We start from the raw sequence: 18,626 nt of genomic DNA on the forward strand, positions 1-18,626 counted from the left end.
AAAGACGTGGTGCGCTAAAGATGCAGAGACACTATCGTGCAAAAACAGGAAAATTCTGCACAAATGCTGAAAAGATGAAAAATAGCACCTGTTGAAAATTCCCCAAAAAATCCCAAACCACACACAAACTGAAAAATATGTGGTGCATTGCAAAACCATAGATTTGCAAAAAATAGTCAAAATGCACATAAAAGATGAAAAACAAAATATGTGCATTACTAAACTCTCCAAAATTTTAGAATACTTTAAAACAACTGCTAGTGTGTTTCACACCGGTTGGTTCACACCGGTCTAGTACATAAATCTCCCAATACACCACACTCAAAAACACTGACCCAAAATAATCTGTGTGCCACCCTGAAAACTATTATTTTTTGATAGACAAAATCAACTGGCGAGCTTAAAAATTCTACTACTCCCCTACAAAGCATCGCCTGGCACCACAGAAGAACCTCCCAGGAGTGTGAACTTCACTCACAAAAACACCAACCTCAAATCTTAGGAACACTGTGCGGTCACCCACAACGCACAATTACTACAACACGGTCCCCATGCCCTAAAACTCACACGCAAAACAAATTGCATTGAACAAATCTCCAAACATATATATATCGGCCCCCTGCCCTGGCTTCTACGCCACTACCCTAATTTAAGGGTTTTTCACTCCCAAGAGCACTAGAGTGTCCTACCTCCTCAACAAATGGGTTTCCTACGAAGGTTTTCAAAATACAACGGCAATCACACCTGGCCACAGTCTGAAAGCAAAATCCCATTATTTGCATGCAACCTCCAATAATACTTGCCAGCTTCAAACATCCACAACTCTCATGTATTAACTCAGTGCAACATAAAACATATACACAATATCATCACACCTGCAAATCAAACTTCATGCACGCCCACAAAATATGTCCACCAAAACATTCTTAATACATAATATGTGTAAACTCCAAAGGGATGACCGGCACTACCAGACATGGTGTTGATCAGGCACCATCATGGAAGTGTGAGACCAATTTTAAATAAAACATCCCATAATTTCAAATTAAAACGTTCTTCTTCAATTATGCATGTGCACCTGCATTTCCAAAACTAAACCCTGTGGACATATATATATTTCATTAAAGAAAACATGACATCATTAAAGAAAACATTTACGTATTAAACTTCACATTACACTCTGTGCGTGTTCATCATTAAAGAAAATAAGCATCATTTCCCCATTGAAAAACTTCATAACCATCAACAAGAAATTCCTATTCTTCATTATAACATTCATTGTTAAACTACTACGATTACTTTAAATGTTGTGCATTCTTAACTCCAATAATCACTCAATCGCATTTCAACTCCATTTCATTGCAGTAACTCATGTCAACTCTACAAGCATACATACATGCCATGACTCACTCCCAGCATTCACACTTTCCAATGCTGCAATATGCACCCAAATTGCTAAAATGTCACAGCAACGACATGACCTCCATTAATCACTGAACACCATATAAAACGTTCGCATATCAATCACGACAGTCTTTAACCCGGCACTGAACTAATGAACATTAAAACCCTTATCTTTCAGTTCAACGGTGAAAAAAGAACAAAGACCTCTCCAACATCTTCACACACAACACCAAAGCTACCTCCCAGGTCATGATACTGGGGGATTTCAATTTAGGCCTCCACGACCCCAAGGACACCGCTGCTTCGTCTATTGACAACATCCTCACTAATGCTGGATTCACTCAGTTCCTAAACCAACCTACCCACAACAAGGGCAGAACCCTTGACTGGCTAGCCGCCCTCAACTGTCCCATCAACATCACCTCTAACCAACAGTGCGCCTGGACAGACCACAACTTAATTACATTCAATATTGAGTCCAAACCTATCAGCCTCCCTCACAACATTGCCCCGGCTATGGCCACCCGTAACAAACGCAACATTACCTGCGATAGACTCCTCCCCCTCCTCCTTCCAGCTCTTAATGTTCGGGATCCATCATGCTCTGACCCTACGGCCCTGGTCGACACATTCAACCGGGCCATGCTTACAGCCTTAGACACCATTGCACCCTCGAAACTGAGAAAATCTAAACCTCGAGCCCACCTAAACTCCTGGTTTACACCCCATCTCAGAGCACTACGCAAAGAAAAACGAATTGCAGAATCCCACTGGAGAAGCAATCACTCTCTAGCTAACAAATCACGCGTACTCCTGGCCACCCTTAACTACAAGGAAGCTATATTGTCAGGGTGACCTTTGTCTGCACCTATTATTAAGGAAGCTGCTCACGACCTAGCACCTTTCATCACTACGCTCATCAACTCCTCCTTTAGCTCTGGGATTGTACCGGACAATCTTAAGGATGCATGGGTCATCCCGCTTCTGAAAAAACCTACCCTGGATCCCAGTATACCCACAAACTACAGACCAATTACCACTGTACCTTTTTTACTAAAAATCCTTGACCGCGCGGCCTACCTACAAATTCAGGAATACCTTGAATCAAATAAACTTCTGGGACTCAGGCAATCAGGCTTCCGGCCTCGCCATGGCACTGAGACCGCCCTTATTGACTTAAAAACGCAGATCGAAGATCTCAAAGACAAAGGCAAACTGGCGTTATTACTTCTCCTGGACCTCTCTGCTGCTTTTGATCTTGTCAATCACAAAATTCTCTGCCATCACCTCAAATCAGCCGCACACTTCTCAGAAAATGCCGCCACTTGGATCAGATCCTTCCTGGATAATAGATCAATGCGTGTGTTCTCCCCACTTGCGGCCGCACCACCCGCTCCGGTCTCTTGTGGTGTGCCTCAAGGGTCCTGTGTCTCGCCCACGTTATATAACGTGTTTACCAAACCCCTTTTTGATATTTTGGACCATTTGGGCGTCACGTATACCAATTACGCTGACGACACACAGATACTAATCCCCATCACAGGAGACTACACAACTGACTCCCTTGCCATCAACGCCATCTACCAGGTCATCCAAGCGTGGATGGCCCAGCACGGCCTCTGCCTAAATGATGAAAAGACAGAGCTCCTCATTCTTGGTTCACCACAAAAACTCACTAAACTTGACCCTGCCTTCAAGTCTTTCACCATTGATGGGAACACCATCCCGATTGCTAAGGACACGAAAACCCTAGGGATTTACATCGACTCAACCCTATCCTTGACTAGACAATCCAACGCAGTCTCATCTGCAGCAGCGCATACTTGCAAGCTCATCACCGCCTGTCGCCCGTTCCTAACCACTGCCAACTGCGTAACCTTGGCCAGGACCCTTGTACTATCCAAGGTCGACTACTGTAATGCCCTCTATCTAGGTACTAATCTCTGCAACTTAAACAAGCTACAAATTGTCCAAAACAATGCGATCAGAGCGGCCCTTAACATTCCTAGGCGCCAGCATATATCTGACACCAGGCGCAACCTGCACTGGCTCTCTATCCCACAGCGCATCTCCTTGAAGTCCTTGGCTCTCACACACAAATGCCTCCACAACCAAGCCCCTCGCTACCTGGCAAACAGATTCTCTTTCCACAATTCCACCAGACCTCGCAGAGCGGCCCAAGCCAACTGCCTTGACATCCCGCGTTTTAATCTCCAAAGATCTGGTGGAACCAGCTTCCCCATCCTGGCAGCCAAACTTTGGAACTCACTCCCCAATGACCTTAGAGCAGAACCTTCCTTCCTGAAATTCAAATACCTTACCAAAGCATGGCTATCCGCCCAAGACTGCTAACACCAGCTTACTGCCCTACTTGCACTTTGACCTACTCTGCATCCCTTATTAACTATCCTGTAAATCACTGCCTTATCGATATTCATTTGAATGTATATTTTGTAAATTTTGTAAATCTTCCTGTAATAATCCTGTAATACTCTGTCACATTGCCTTGTCATGCTTTCATCTTGTTGTAACTAAGTTAAGCGCCCGTTGCCCCTGGGCCTGGTGCGCTATAGAAATAAATAAAATACAAAAAAAAATACAAATACATCTCTCTACAGTGCCGCCCTATAAACATCACAGTTACAGTTGGAGCACGTGGCTTCAAAGTCAAATGGCAATCTTTTCCATCAGCGCCAGTTTAAGATAATTACAGTACCATGTTTTCCAGATCTTTTTTTAAAAAGTCACTTTTAATCCACAAGGCCTCACTGAAGAACACAGACCCCAGTTAACACACGCGGCCTACATTTTCTAAATTATTTGTTCCATCTCGCAAAATGTACCTCCAAATCAGAACAGTAACCGGCAGTCAAATCAAAACTTCACAGCAGGGCTATTTCGTCTGCAGGATTCCCTTCCGGAAACAAAACTTGTTTGATGTGCGGATGTCATTTTGCAACATGCGCACGCACAGCGGGCCTCTCCTTTAAGCTCTCCGATCTTGGGCGACATAGAGAAAATGATGATGCTGGTATCTTCAGTGCGTTCATGGAACGCAGGGAACTCAAATTGGGCACGCGCCGCCCATGGCGCTCGGCCATTATTTATTATTATTTCTTTTTTTCCACAGTTCCTTCATAACGTGGACAGTAAAGCTCCAAAGTTCTGCATATCTTTTTTTTTTTTCCACGTCATTTCTTCTGAGTACTACTACACGACCTCAACAGCTGATCAAAACTGTGTCAGTACACCAATGCCAGCATCGTGTACACACTTCTTCTGGCTGCCTGCAAGGATGCTTAGCTCCATCCTCATGCGCCCTGCAGGTCTCACACCTCTCCTGGAGGACCATTTCAGTCCCCAAACAGCATGGACTTTTCCAGATTGCACATGCTGCTGCCTCTGCTCCATTTTCCAAGACTCCATTCCTCTTTTGGAGCTACATCACCACTGAGGCTTCCCTTCTCCTTCGCTTTAGATCTCCTTCCTCCATCACTCCTCAGTCTCCCACCTTCCTTCAAGTTCTTTTAAATCCTCATCGCCAAATGATGTATCTTCTGGTGGTATCAACTGCAAGCAGGACACACAGGAACCACCAGGGAGCCAGGGTTATAAAAGGTAAATGCTTCTTTATTTGTTACAGCTTCAGTAGGAAAGGTGAGATAAGGAGATCAGTAGTATGCTGCCTCTGCCCTAGGCGCTCTCCCTGCTGGTCCCCAACCGTCCTCCCTGGAACCCTCTCACTCACCACCTTCCATGCCTCACACAAACATTCCAAGCTCCACTCACAGACCCACAGCTCTCATACCAGATATAAATCAACCTGAGACTAGGATACAACAAATTAGATGGAGCGTACATAAAGTGTTAAATGTAAAAACATTACTTAGTTAGGTATTGCCATATGGTGCTTTACATGGCATATTATATATGTTAGCTAAACAGCTGGTAGGTTCAGGCAAATAACAGTGTTTTGATAGCTTTGTGGGAAACGAGGAGGGAAGTTTCTGCTCCCAGGTGGGGTGGAAGGGAGTTCCATTGCATGGCAGTGATGAATGGGAAGCTGGAGCCGCCAGCTCTGGCTCGTTTGACTTTGGGCACTGTGAGCAGATTTGTGTATGGGGTTCTGGTTGGTCTAGAGGATGATGATCTGTTTATTCTTTGTGTTCGGTATTGAGGGGCTGTGTAGTTAATGTGTAAGAAGATTCAATTCAACACTACAGCTAAGTCCATGCCTAGTCTGGGATACTGAATGGAAACCCTTATTGATATATCTTTATGTCCAGTTCATGAGTTCTGGTTGACTACCCCTATATAACACCCCTCTCTTAGAATCCCCCTGACCCCATGGAGCCAAGAAGTAGTTCTGTTGTTTATTTGAGAAAAATTAAACAAAATATATATATATATATCACTTTTATAATGAATTAATAATTGAATATCACACTTAATCTGAGCAGTAATCAATAATGGATAGTCTGGCACTACCAAACTTCTTTATAATCAATGATGAGTGGGTATAGGATGGATAAGATAGCAACAATACTTTTATGGTTTCAAATAGATGCAATGTGGAATGAAAATGCAGTACAGAAAATAACTTGATAGGATTTCAGCAAAAGACAATGTAATCACTTTCTTGGACAATTCACACCCCCTTTTATGCAATGCAAGGAGATGAAGATGAGAGCACACAGTTCTTAGGAATGCAATCAAATAGAATTCAGTTCAATTCCCCCCCAGCAGCTTATACAACAGATAGGAGTTTTGAAACACAGGCAAAATGCTTTGAATATGGTGACAATGCAGTGAGAAATATGCTAAAAATGCTTTTAATTCCCTTCAGGAGGTTCAGGGTGAGTGGTATCTAGTTAATATTAGTTCAGGCTCACTCTAGAAATGATTCAGGGATGGTTCTTAAGAGGCAAACGAAATTTAGCAGTTCAGGCAAAAGCAGCTATCTTTTTACAAGTAAAGAAATCGGGCCAAATCGCAAATCGCGGCAAAATTCGCGAATGCGTGAATCGTGATTGCGGAGTAAGTATAAGGAGTAGGAAGTTGGTTCTAGGCTTGTTGGAGAGCTTAGATTCTAAGTTCAAGTTCAAGTTCGTAGCCCAAACGGTTCCAGAGATACGGACAATTAAATAAAGGTATTTCGGATTTTAAGTAAACTCAAAATGACAGGTGACAGCTTGCAGCTTCAGAATTGACAAGTGACAGTGGTGCAGCTTTACAAAATAACAAGTGACAACTTCTAGGAGGCAGTTCTGGTTAGATTAAAATAGTTTGGATTAGATTATTTTAACTAAGAGATTGGTTCTGCTAGGTACTCACAATATATTTTTGAAATAGGCCTCGCCACGTATCTGGTCAGGTTTTGGACTGGACTCCGGTTCTGGTCTCGGCACTTCACAGTGATCTGGGTCAGCTCTCTGATTCTGCTAACAGCGGTCTGGGTCACTCTGGATCTCTAGCCTCTGGTTCTGGATACTGCTCTGCCTTCTCTGGGTACAGCACTGCTTCTGGATCTTTCTGCACAGCTTTCTCTGGACACAGCGCTGATCTGCACGGCTCCCGGATGCTGCTACCGCTGTTAGGTTTGCTGGATGCTGAGGCCTGCTGAGAAGAGTTCTCAGTTTGTGGGTTTAGGCCCTTGCTTTGAGTTCTGAATCAAGTTCTTTGGAGTTTTAAAGTGTTGGATCTGGTATCTTCTGGATGTTGTGTGGTCCGGCAGAGCGCGTTGCAGCAACTGGATTTGAATCTCCTCTATAGCGTCCAGTGGCTCTTTTTATGTCTTTTGAAAGTGGGTGTGTGTGCAGCATCACTAGCCAGCCCCTCTCTCAACTGCCCATTGCTCAAGCTTTCCGCACTGCTTTGATTGGGGGAAGGAAATGTGTGTCATGGTGATGCTGTTTTATGGTCTGCAGAAAGGATACTCCCCTGTCAAATTGCACACAAATCTATATTTGACCCAAATACATATTTGCACAGGTACACATTTGTTTAAAATTACATGCACCCATCACATATCACATGACGTATACTCTGATCAAACTCTGCTCTTCCTGGAGGCTTGCATTGAAAAATGGCAACATATTTTCGATTTTAGTGGGCTATGCAACATTGGTTTGTCATTAAAATGTATACAAATGTGCGCAAGGCATGTATGCATTTATATATTAGGAAGTGTCAGATTTTTAACATGCATACATTTGGAGTGAAACCCTATTTTCCGCTAGCAACCCCCCAGATCATACCACCAGGTCCTAAAACCTCTTAAAATGTGGGCAGAAAAATCACAAGAATTATGGTATCATTTAGATAATTTTGACAAGTCCGCACCATGAGTTATACATCTTTCTTAAAATCATATTCTGGCCAACAGGGGTGTGTCTTCCCAGGTCACATGGTGTAGAAACCAGTTTATCCAGTTTCTGCCAAGCTCAGAGACCCTGCCCCTCCCAGCTTCTGCCAAGAGGAAGCTATTTTACGGCCCCCCCAATAAACCATCTGCCTGGGTCCTTTGTTTAGTCTCTAGCAGTCCCTTGGTAATTCAATCAGAGAGGGGTAACCTCCCCTCAGAATGCAGCCAGGCCTGAGAACTGCTGTGGATCCAGTTTCACTCCAATTGGGGGGAAGTTGTCAGGCAGAATCCAGTTCCTTAAGCCAGGCCCCAGCTAATGTCACTTTTAGTTACCTAGTTTTCTGCATTCAAATAAAACTAACAATTTTTACACATGCAGCTCGAAGGCTGATTCTAAGTTCAAAACTATGACATTTTAACAGTGACAAACTATGTGGCAGCCACAAGTCTGTCTCTCAGTTTATTTACACATTTCGATTTTTGGTAATTTTAAATCCAGTTTCAGTTTAAGCCGCTGCAGACCTGCAGAGCTCAGCCAGTCTTGTTATAAACCTTCAAGTCACTTCAGAATATAACTTTACATTGCATCCACATCTCAGTAAGTCTTTCTTTGGCCTGCTTTGGGTTCATTTATTCAGTTTTACACAAATGTCTGGTGTTGTTTTAAAACGCCGGCTTTCTGATAGTGGTGAGCACCAGTATTGCAGCCATTTTTGGGATCTGCCTTGGATTCAAGCATTTCAAACAAGAGATATTACATGGAAGTATATTCTCCAGGTTCAACACATGGCACTGGTGTTTTTCCTTTGGCACCCATTCCACTCATGCTCGCACTGGTGGGTGGCAGGTTAGGCAACCATTTTGGTGTGCCCAAACTGCATGGTTCTCCTGGATTCGGGCGCACATGTGGGCTTTTTGGCCATCTTGGATTTTCTAAGCCCACAGCACCAAATGTTGCAGCATGATGGCTCAAACGTGGGTCAGGACACCGAACAAATGCATTTGTGGGTTATGGCAAGTGTTTTGAAGAGGACACGTTCTTTGATGGGTAGCCAGTGGGCCTGTTTCCTGGCAGCTGAGATGTGAATGCCAACGGCAGGATGGAGCGCATTGTTTTGGATGAATTGGAGTTTCCCCAAGTTTTTTACTGACGTGCGAGCAAAGAGCACGTTGCAGTAGTTAAGTTGGGATCCAATTATGGCTTGAGCTATGGTGAGGCAGTTTCCCGTAGTCAGGAAGGGTCTGGTTGCATTTAGAAGCTTGGAGTGATAGGCTGCGGAGGACGCGATGGCGTTGACTTGCCTCGACATGGAGAGGTTGGAGTCTAGGTAGACACTGAGGGTTTTTACAGCATGAGATACTGTGATTTGAATGTCATCAATAGTGAAGTCCAGGTATTGGCTGTCAATTATTTTAGCATTTCAGTGGATCCAATCGGGAGTAGTTCTGTCTTGTCTCCGTTCAGGCACAACCAATTATCTGCCATCCAGGCTTGGTGGAGTAGGCAGCGTTGAGGGTCTTGTCGTCGGACTCAGTCACCATATAAGGGGAGGAGGACTTGTTTGTCGTCAGCGTAGTTAGTGTATGTGATCCCTAGTGAATCTAGAATGTTGAAGAGTGGTCTGGTGAAGATGTTATATAATGTAGGAGATATGCATGAACCCTGTGGCACTTCACATTGGATGATGTCGGGTTTAGCACATGCTTGGTCTGAGAAGACTCTCATGGCTCTGCCTTGCAGGGATGATGTGATCCATGCTGTGGCATTGGGTGAGAAATGTGCTGAGGATGAGAGCTGTTGACAGAGGATTTTGTGGTCTACAAGGTCAAAAGCCGCTGACGTTGTCCATTTGGTTTTTTAAGTCGAATAAGGCTGTTTTGGTTCTGTGGCCTGGGCGAAAGGCAGACTGACGGAGGCTGAGGTGGCTATTGGCTTCGAGGAACTGTAGGACATGTACGTAAGCTGCTTTTTCCAAGATTTCAAGCAGGAATGGCACAGTGGTTATGAGCCTGTAGTTGCCGGGAGCTGTAGGGTCAAACGAGGGTTTCTTTAGGAGCGGGCGTACCATTGCTTCTTTGAGGCAGCCTGGGACAGACCTGGCTGAGAAGGAAGCGTTTAGGAAGGGTGTAAGGAAGGGTGTGAGTGTGCCAGCGCATTCTTTGATGAGAGGGGCCAGGCAAATGTCCCCTTTACAGTTGGAGGGTTCGATAGAATTCATGAGGGCGATGACATCCAGTTCATTGACATCCTTGACGGAGAAGAGAGGTGTCGCTGGTTTTATGAGGTGGGTGGAGTGGCGTGAGTTGGACCAATGACTGTTGGTTGACTTTGATTTTGCTGTGCAGGGTGTCTAGTATGCTCAGCATGGCTGATTGTATACCGTTGCACCAAGGTACATCTTTGGTATTAGTCTGAGGGTCGAGGGGGAGTAGGTGTTTCTAATTCCCTGAAAATGGAAAAGATCTCTTTGGTATCTGATTTGGCGTTGTCAGTCCTTGTGTTGAAAGAGGTGGCTTTCGCTTGGACGATTGCTCTTTTGTATTTCCTGCAAAGTTTACAAAACTCTAGCTTGGCTGATTCGAGGTGATTTGCTTGCCAGATGGATAGTGCTGTCTGTTTTCTGGAGCAGAGTTCTTGTAGGTCAGGGGAGAACCAGACATTGGTGTGTTTTGTAGGTTTGGCTTTCCGAGACGTCAGAGGGGCAACTGCTTCCACTGCTAGTTTCATAGTGGTGTTGTATGTTTGTGCCAATATATCGGGGTCGTTGGAGAAGCGGTGGCCTGAGGGCCGGCACTAGTAGGTGGGGTAGGAGCCTATCTTTGCTGAGTCGGCGAGAGCTCCTGGTGAGGGCGGGTGGGAGGGGTATAGCGGGCTGGTGCACTTTCCTGGGGGTGGCAATGTCGAATAGGATGACTCAGTGGTCTGTCCATGGGGAGGGGGAATGAGCCTTGATATTAAGTTGGCAGTTGTGGTGAGCTAGTCAATCTAGGGTGCGGCCCTTGATATGGGTGGGGCCTGTGGTGGCGTGTTGGAAGCCAAGGGTTTCAAGTGCATTGTCAAGTGATTTGGCAGCTGAGTCTTTGGTGTCTTTGAGGCCAAGGTTGAGGTCCCCTAGGAGGTTGGCCTTCGTTGATTTCTTTTTAGGTTGTCTGACAGGAGGTGCATCAAGGCTGCTTGGAAGTCCACTATGGGTCCGGGGGGGCCGATAGACAATATGTAAGGAGATTGTACATTTCGGAGAGGAGTTAAGTTTGAGGAGTAGGTAGTCTCTATTGCTCTCCACTGTCCTTTCAACCTTTCTGATGGAGATGGACTCTTTTGCTATCAGGGCAAGACCCCCTCCTTTCGGGTGCGGGCGGTCCTGTCTGAATATAGTGTAGCGGGAGGGAAGTGCTAGGGTAAGGGCCGGGGCAGCGGCTTCATGGAGCCAGGTTTCGGTGATCATGAGGAGATCAAGGTTGTGCGTGGAGATAAGGTGGTGTATATCAAGAGCATGCGTGGATAGGGAACGTTTTTGAGGGCGCAACTGAATGTTGTGCTGAGCCAAGCTGGTGCAGGCAGCATGGGGCCCTTTGTCGTCTTGGGGCAAGGCAGTGCTAGCTTCTGTAGGTTCCAGTGGGGTGCTTGCAACAGTGGGTGTCATAATCGTGCCAGCATTTACAGGTGGCATCCTAGGGGTGCTCATTGTATTATTCATCAACTGGGAACAAGCGTCATTAGGCATGTTCACATCACTGGGCATCATGGGAAGGCTAGCAACATTGAGCGTGTTAACAACATTAGGCAGCATAGGGGGCTAACAGTATTTGACACGTTCACATCATTAAGCATCAATTGAGGGCTAGCGGCAGTGGGGGGTGGGCAGGATGCCGGCATTATCATGTATCATAGAGGTGCTCATGGCAATGGGCCTCAACATTGTACTAGTGTCATTAGGCATAGGCAAGGTATCAACATCAGCATGCAGTGACCTAGTGGTGATTATAGCATTAGGCAGCGACTGGGTACTAGAGACATTGGGTAAGTGCAGGGTGCTGGCAACATCTAGCCTAAAAGGGGAGCTCACAATTTCAGGAGATGGAGTGCTCACCAATTCCGGCCTCAGGATTGAGTCGGCAACTGGAGTCATTAGGGTGACTGTGGGGCTGCAGGCATGTTTAGCGTAGAACGCTGTAGCAGAGCTATTGGTCGCAGGAGCACTGTGGTGGTCAGGCTGTGGATCTCACCATTTGCTGCCAAGTTCAGAGAGGCTGGTGCACCCATGCGGGTGGAACAATGCTTACAGTGTAAGGTTGAACATTTTGACAGTGATGCCAGCGTTATGTTACTGTGAGGGGCAGTGTGGATGATCTACAACTTTCCTGCTGAGTGGATAGTGGTGGCAACAGCGTTACAAAGAGAGTAGGCCTTGTGGCATGCTAGTGGTGGCATGGAGCGCACAGCAGAGGTCAGAGTGGGACCAAGGGTGGGGGCTATGGTTCTCCAGCCTAGCCGGTTGCTTAAGATGCTGGTGGCTAAAGGTGTTGATTCGACAGACTTCGGGCATGTGCGTGTACGTAGGTGGGAGGGTCTGGTGGCTGGTGTGGGATAGTTTATGGCTTGATCTCTGCGAGGCAGGTGGTGCGCATATGTGGCCACAGCGGAGGGAAGAGTCATGGGAGGTGACGAGGCCTTGTGGGGCGGCAAGTGGCTTTCCTGTGGTTTGTGCACGTTGGCGGCTGTAGGAGATGGGGGGCGGGGTGGATTGGGTGCAGCGGCGAGCTGCAGAGAGCCTTGTAGGCCATTCCATAAGGCCTTCGCAGCACAGCTTCGGCAGATGTTTTTGACCTGAACTTCTGAAATGCCCTCTTTCAGAATTCGTAGCATGCTATTAATATTCCCTTAGTTAAGGGCCGTCTTTCTCTGGTCTCTATTGGGTCATTTTCTTGCTCGGGTGTTTCCGTTTTTATATTCTCCTCTTCTTCACTAATGTTTGTGATGTTACTTTGCAGAAAAACTTTAAGTGAGAGGGTCTTCATTCGTCTGTTCGTTGTTGCCTTTTTATTATGGTGCTAGCTGCCTGACTGTTAAGGGGGTGTTATTTCCAGTTTTTCTTAATGTAGTCAAGCAGTGGTGATTTTAAGATTTCTAAGCTCCGGTCCCCTCTTCTTTTATTTTTTTTTGTTTTTCTCTCGTCACAGCACCTCAGAGTTGTGTATTTTACTCCTTCTCTAACTCCTGCGCCCGCATCCCATCCCTCTCTTGGGGCATCCGCAGTGAGGCTTAGTCGTTATGTATGAGGGGGCAACTATCCCCTAACTTAAGTTATGCGGTGCCCAGCTGTCGTGTGAGAGCAGGGGTCGGGTGGTATGGACTGCCTCACTACTTTAATTTCACCCCTGCATCAGTCCCCTGACTTGTGTCCGTTTTCTGCGGGCTTTCAGTCCTGGTCTATTCCCACCGGTTGCCATCTTGGAGTGCGGCTTAACTGCATTGGTTTTCTTGCTCTTCTTTCATGGTGGTCATTGCTGCTGACTCTAGCCCTCCCGCTGTTGCTCCCAGGAAGCTCTCCATTATGAAAGTCCTATCTTCTCTGTGTTGTCTGCGTCCAGTTCATAAAGATCGCAGTGGAGAGTTGAGTCCTGGAGCTCTTAATGCTTGGCCATGCCTGGAACATTTATTTTAATTATTTTGTTACAATTTTCTGTGAACTTGTAGTAGTGTGTGTACTTGTCGAAATGCGCGCTTGTACATTAATCAGTGATGAAGGTGGTGAGTACAAGGATGAGTAGAGGCTAAAGCGCACAATCAGCTCTCATACTTCTACAAACCAAGAGCCAACACAATACTAAAGGTAAAATGGGAACAGTTTAAAGATATACATTGTTTGCCTTTTGTGATAATGTGGGTAGAGGGAAGGCTGTACTCCCGAGGGGTGTGAATGTGAAACCGTAGCAAACCAGTGATGTGTAACAGTCCGTAATAAAGGAATGTCCAATCCAGGTTCTATTCACTATAAATACTTTAAACACATTGTGTACAGTAATAACTAATAAACACTACAGCTACCATCCCCCTGTAGAAAGAACAAGAATCTGAAAGATGTAGCACTCTGGGTAATGAGATGGGCTTTGGGGAGACAATAAAAACCACAATGTTCAAAAAGGATATGTTCATGAGCTGCGAAAAGGGATTCATGTGACCTAACCATTCTCCAAGGCCTAAAATGGACAAGCTGGGCAGCCATCTGGCAAGAATACCTCTTGCAGTGTCTTGGTGGTTTGGCAACGGTCAACCAGGCTTCTTCTTGTTCAGCAGTGCGAAAGGTGTCAGTTGCAGTGTTCCAACATTAAGCAGATGTTGAAGCTGGGTCGAACTGAAGAAGGCAGTGTTTCTAAATGATACTCAATCATTGTGGATTGTGGTATTTTGTGAAGTACACCAGGGTTGATTCGGTTTGTGATGACGCTGGAGGTCTGAACATCGGTTTGAGCAGCCCAGATGCAGTGGTACTTTGCTTGAGGCAACCATGTGCTGCATAGCACAGTGGGAAGGTGAACTTGTTCGAAATGCAGGACGGCGGTTCGAAGATCAAGTGCCAAAGGTAGCTCCCTGAGCGTCCTGGTGGTTTGCTGTGTTGAACGTGCGCAAATCATGACTTGCAGTGGTACTACTGGTAAATTGCAGGAATCCTGACTGTCTTTGCTTTCAGAAACTATGAGTACCACTCAAGGATATCCGGGACAAGAGGAGTCCTCTTCACAGGCTCTCAAACACCGGGGAGGCTGGCACACACCTTCAGGGATCGTGTAGCACATTGAGGTCCTGGGCAGCAGTGTGGCTAGCAGAGATGCAGGTCACCCCCAATAGCTTTGGGGACGGTTGGTGGGGGGGGGGGTTGAGCTTACCACTGGCTTGGAACACCTGCCTTCACCGCACAATGGGAGGATTTAGGAAAGGACTGCCCTCCCAACAGTTTCAAATAAAATATTCTTGAAAGTTTTGAATTCCAGAGATATTCCAAGGACTGGGATACACCTTCTTTTTAAATGCTGAATTCTACAGGGGATTGGTCAAAAGCAAAACTGCTTTAAGGGAAAATCCTGTTCCTCGAACAAGTTGAATTTGCCTTCTGACCTCACTGAAAGTACCATGTGTTACACGAAGTGGAGGCGGATTAGTAGGAAAGATAGGCAGGGAAAAACCAGATAGTGGAACCTTCCATCTGTAAAGCGCTCCCTATGTCTACACCAACCCTTCCCTTCTCAATAAAATCTAAGGCTATTTGGAATGCAGCACCCTGGTGTGAGGTTACACCTTTAAATGAATAGGTGTGCCCTTCAATTACTTTTCTCAGGATAGCTTTCTGGAGTAGCTGTCTTTTTTGGGAGGATGTTAACTGCCTTCAGAGGCAACTTCCAAAGCTACAGTGTTGCTGGCAGCAGCAGGACTGCCTGTCTGGGGGAATACACATCCTTCCACAGATATGCTGGGCTAACGGGCCTTGCATCTGTGGTTCACATTTAATGTTACTGCAATAATTATGAGAAATACCCTGCCCCATACCCTAACTGATATGGTTTGTATGTAGAGTTTACTCTGCCACCACGTCAGACTCCTAATTATGGGGTTTTGCAACAGAGCTGCTGCAGCCCAAGTGATGGTGAGACCTATAGGAGTGGCAGGAGAGGTGGGTGAGTGGGGTGAAGTGTAGGTGGATGTTTGGTGTTCGTGGGAAAGTGTCGGTGAAGGTGGATGCGGGGAGTCTGGAATGGAGGAGGGGGGAGGAGGTGATGCTGAATCGGTTGAGGATAGGGCATGTGGGGCTGAATGACTGTCTGTTTCGAGTGGGGAAGCGTGAGTCGAGGGACTGTGCGGTGTATGGGGTGCCTGAGACTGTGGGACATTTTTTGCTTAGGTGTGAGAGACATGTTGAAGAGAGAATTTATGAGGGTTCGGTTGACTGCGCTGGGTGTGGCTGAGCTGAGTGGGAGGGCTTTGTTGGGAGGTGATGGGGTGAGAGGCAGGAGGAGGAGCAGTGTGATGTTGGATTTTGTGAGGCAGACGGGGCGGTGGGAGGAGTTGTGAGTTTATGTGTGCTAAGTATTGATTGGTGGGTCTGGTGCACATCATCCTTTAGGATGGGGAAGCGCCTGCGTGGGTCCGCCCACGCCTCCGATAATTGAGAAGAAGACCTAGGTGCCCATTTGACAGCTGCAGTGGCCGACGTGTCCTCTGCACCTGCTCTGTGCCACTAGTAGAGCAGGCACTGCAGATCAGGCTACTGATCGAGCAGGGCACAGGTGTACACTATGCTTTTGGCACTGAGTTTAGGAAGGGGGCAATCTGAATAGCAGATTACTTTTCTTGAGATGGAATTAAGTGTAATTTTATTTTAATAAAAATCAAAAGCCTGGGGTTCTACACCCATGCCAAATTGCAATCTGTCACAATGAAACACGAATGGAAATTCCAGCACAAATCGGTGGACAAAATGCAGGTCCCCTTTTAAATAAAGGAATGGTGACTCCCTCACTTTTTCACCATGTAAAGTTGGTGCACCTGCTCTGCTTCTCAAAGTGATGTATAAAGTGTGTGCTATCTAGAACATCACTCATATTTCGAAGCACTTGTCACTGCGACATACAAGTGTTCACCATGGCCGTATTATGGTAAAGGACAGCGGCACACAGGGGCATTTACGAAGACTGCCTTTGCGGCACACTAGAACAATGGCCCCAGCAAGTGACATCTGCGCCCCCGGTGAAGAACGCACCTGAAACGTATTTACACAATTGCCACGGCACACCACACATAAAAATACAGAAGACGCTCTGCTTAGTAAAGTAAATCAACATTCCTGTTATCTGTTCATCTTAAACTTTTTTTAATAATAGAACAGTCAACAAAGTAATGTCATTTTGGACTCAGCATCACATTTGGGAACTTGGCCCTTGACGTGATGGGGGTGTCTGTGACTGCAGGACTGCATCCCTCCCTTGATCAGCTGGCCCAGGACCATGAGTCAATACTGTGGAGCGTGACCCTGCAGCCGTAACGACCACAGATGGACGTGCCAACACTATCTGCACCTGTGAGGGATCTCCCTCCCCCCCACCTCCATCCCCCTTCAGATGTTTGGGATACAACAGCACCCACACTTGATGCACTCACCTGCGACAGCACAGAGAAATCCAATTCCGGGTCAACACCAGATCTATAGGTTTCATCAGAGGCAGACTCGTACTGAGTCGGGCCCGGGATGGATTGTAGCACCAGTGGTTCATCATGGGCTGCCACACCACATCCGCCACTGGTGCTAGGTTGCGGATCGCTATCCCGTTCCTCCTCCTCCTGCATCCAGTGCCTCATCACCTGCACAGGGACTGAAAAATACCTGAAGACCCTTGTAAATAGCATAGAGCACACACATAAGCATCACAATGCACATACGCAGTGTCAATGGAAGGGAAGGGTAGCATGAAAGCAGCCATGGGTGTGTGTGGAAGGGCTCAATAGAACATGTAGTGCATGGTGCATAACACCTGCTGCACACACAAGCACCTGACTGGCGTAGTTCAGTCACCAACATCACTGATGCAAATACACAGATTCCACGTAGCATAGCCATGCCTGAACTGTCAAACTGCATGAGATGGAACTCGATGACTAGTGTCCCAGAGCCATGTTCAATGGATGTCACATGACATGGAATTCACAAACTCAAAACACGCAAGTGTCACAAGGTGCAACAATGCAAGGGTGCTGGAATAGGGTGTGGAAGTGAAAGTGGGAGTGGCCAGGGCAGTACAAGGGAATGGCATCCAAATAAAATACAAATACACAATCAGCAATGGAAATGCAGCAGGCTTGTGGCAGTGGAAGTGTAAGTGCAGACATCAGGTGTCAATTGCTGGTAGTGGGTTGTAGGGATACAGGAAACAGCCACCGAGTGCAGAGGATGGCAGGGAGGCAGTGCATGTGTCCAACTGGTGGCTCAGAGGCCAGTGTCATAGATCAGAGTGTGGGCAGGTGACTAGTGCACTCTGTCATCCAGGACTCCAGCAGGAGAGCAGGCACAACACATTAGGAAGCATCAGAAGTGCCTCCAGACCCGGAGCAGGTTTACCTCCAGTTCCATTGAGGCAGGGAGGCTGTACCAGAGGGAAGCCCCAGCCGAAGATGGACATTAGCCACCAACTAATTGCTATGAGAAGCCACTGACCCTGAGGGAGTAGGAAATGGGATGATGCAAGAACATGAGAATGAAGCGAATTTGGAAGATGGAGTTGAACTAATTGTCGACAATGCACAGGTTTGGGAGTCAGTGCCATCATCACAGTCCTAGGGAGATGCAACACCTGGCCCCAAGACAAAAGGACAATTCCCAAAGTCCAGTTCTGGATGAGTTGTAAAGGGAAGAGAGTAGAAGCACAACAATCTTGGTAGAGGCCGTTGCAGTAGCCCATCACAAGAATGACCAGTCCCCTGGAGACAGTGAGCTGCTGGGGGAAGGAGAGGAAAGAAAGAATACCTTGGAGGAGGTGCAGCTGGCAGGGTGACCTCTCAGACGTCAGAGATGTGAGGAGAGAAGGCGAGTGTGGAGTGGAAGATTATCACAGGCTATCCACCATCACAGGTTGGAGCAGGAAGAGGGCCAATAGTGGCTGGACAGAGAGTGACATGGAAGGAGTGAGCAGCTGTGATGAGGATTGTCATGGTGTGCAGCACATCGTTCTATGCAGTCTGCAGGACAAGCATGTGTCAGTCCACCATGACATGCATCACCCATGGCAGTCATGTAAATGCAAGCAGAACTGCCAGACAATCATTACACTTCACCCAAGTAACATACACATGTCCAGGACGCACACGCAT

At 46.6% G+C, this 18,626-nt stretch overlaps 1 protein-coding gene and 1 long non-coding RNA gene across 6 annotated transcripts in view; one reads left to right on the top strand and one right to left on the bottom strand.

Annotated features, from left to right (window-relative positions):
- The window catches only part of LOC138525780 (uncharacterized), a 39,220-nt gene extending 31,856 nt beyond the window's left edge, over nucleotides 1-7,364 (bottom strand). The window contains exon 1 of the long non-coding RNA XR_011283427.1: nucleotides 6,739-7,364. This is a non-coding gene — a long non-coding RNA (uncharacterized lncRNA). The remainder of the gene's footprint in view (nucleotides 1-6,738) is intronic.
- Nucleotides 1-18,626, top strand: part of LOC138525778 (OX-2 membrane glycoprotein-like) — a 313,688-nt gene that overhangs the window by 25,452 nt on the left and 269,610 nt on the right. The window lies entirely within an intron of this gene.

Source organism: Ambystoma mexicanum, chromosome 7p, assembly GCF_040938575.1.
Source record: "Ambystoma mexicanum isolate Mex_15411 chromosome 7p, UKY_AmexF1_1, whole genome shotgun sequence".
NCBI lineage: Eukaryota > Metazoa > Chordata > Amphibia > Caudata > Ambystomatidae > Ambystoma > Ambystoma mexicanum.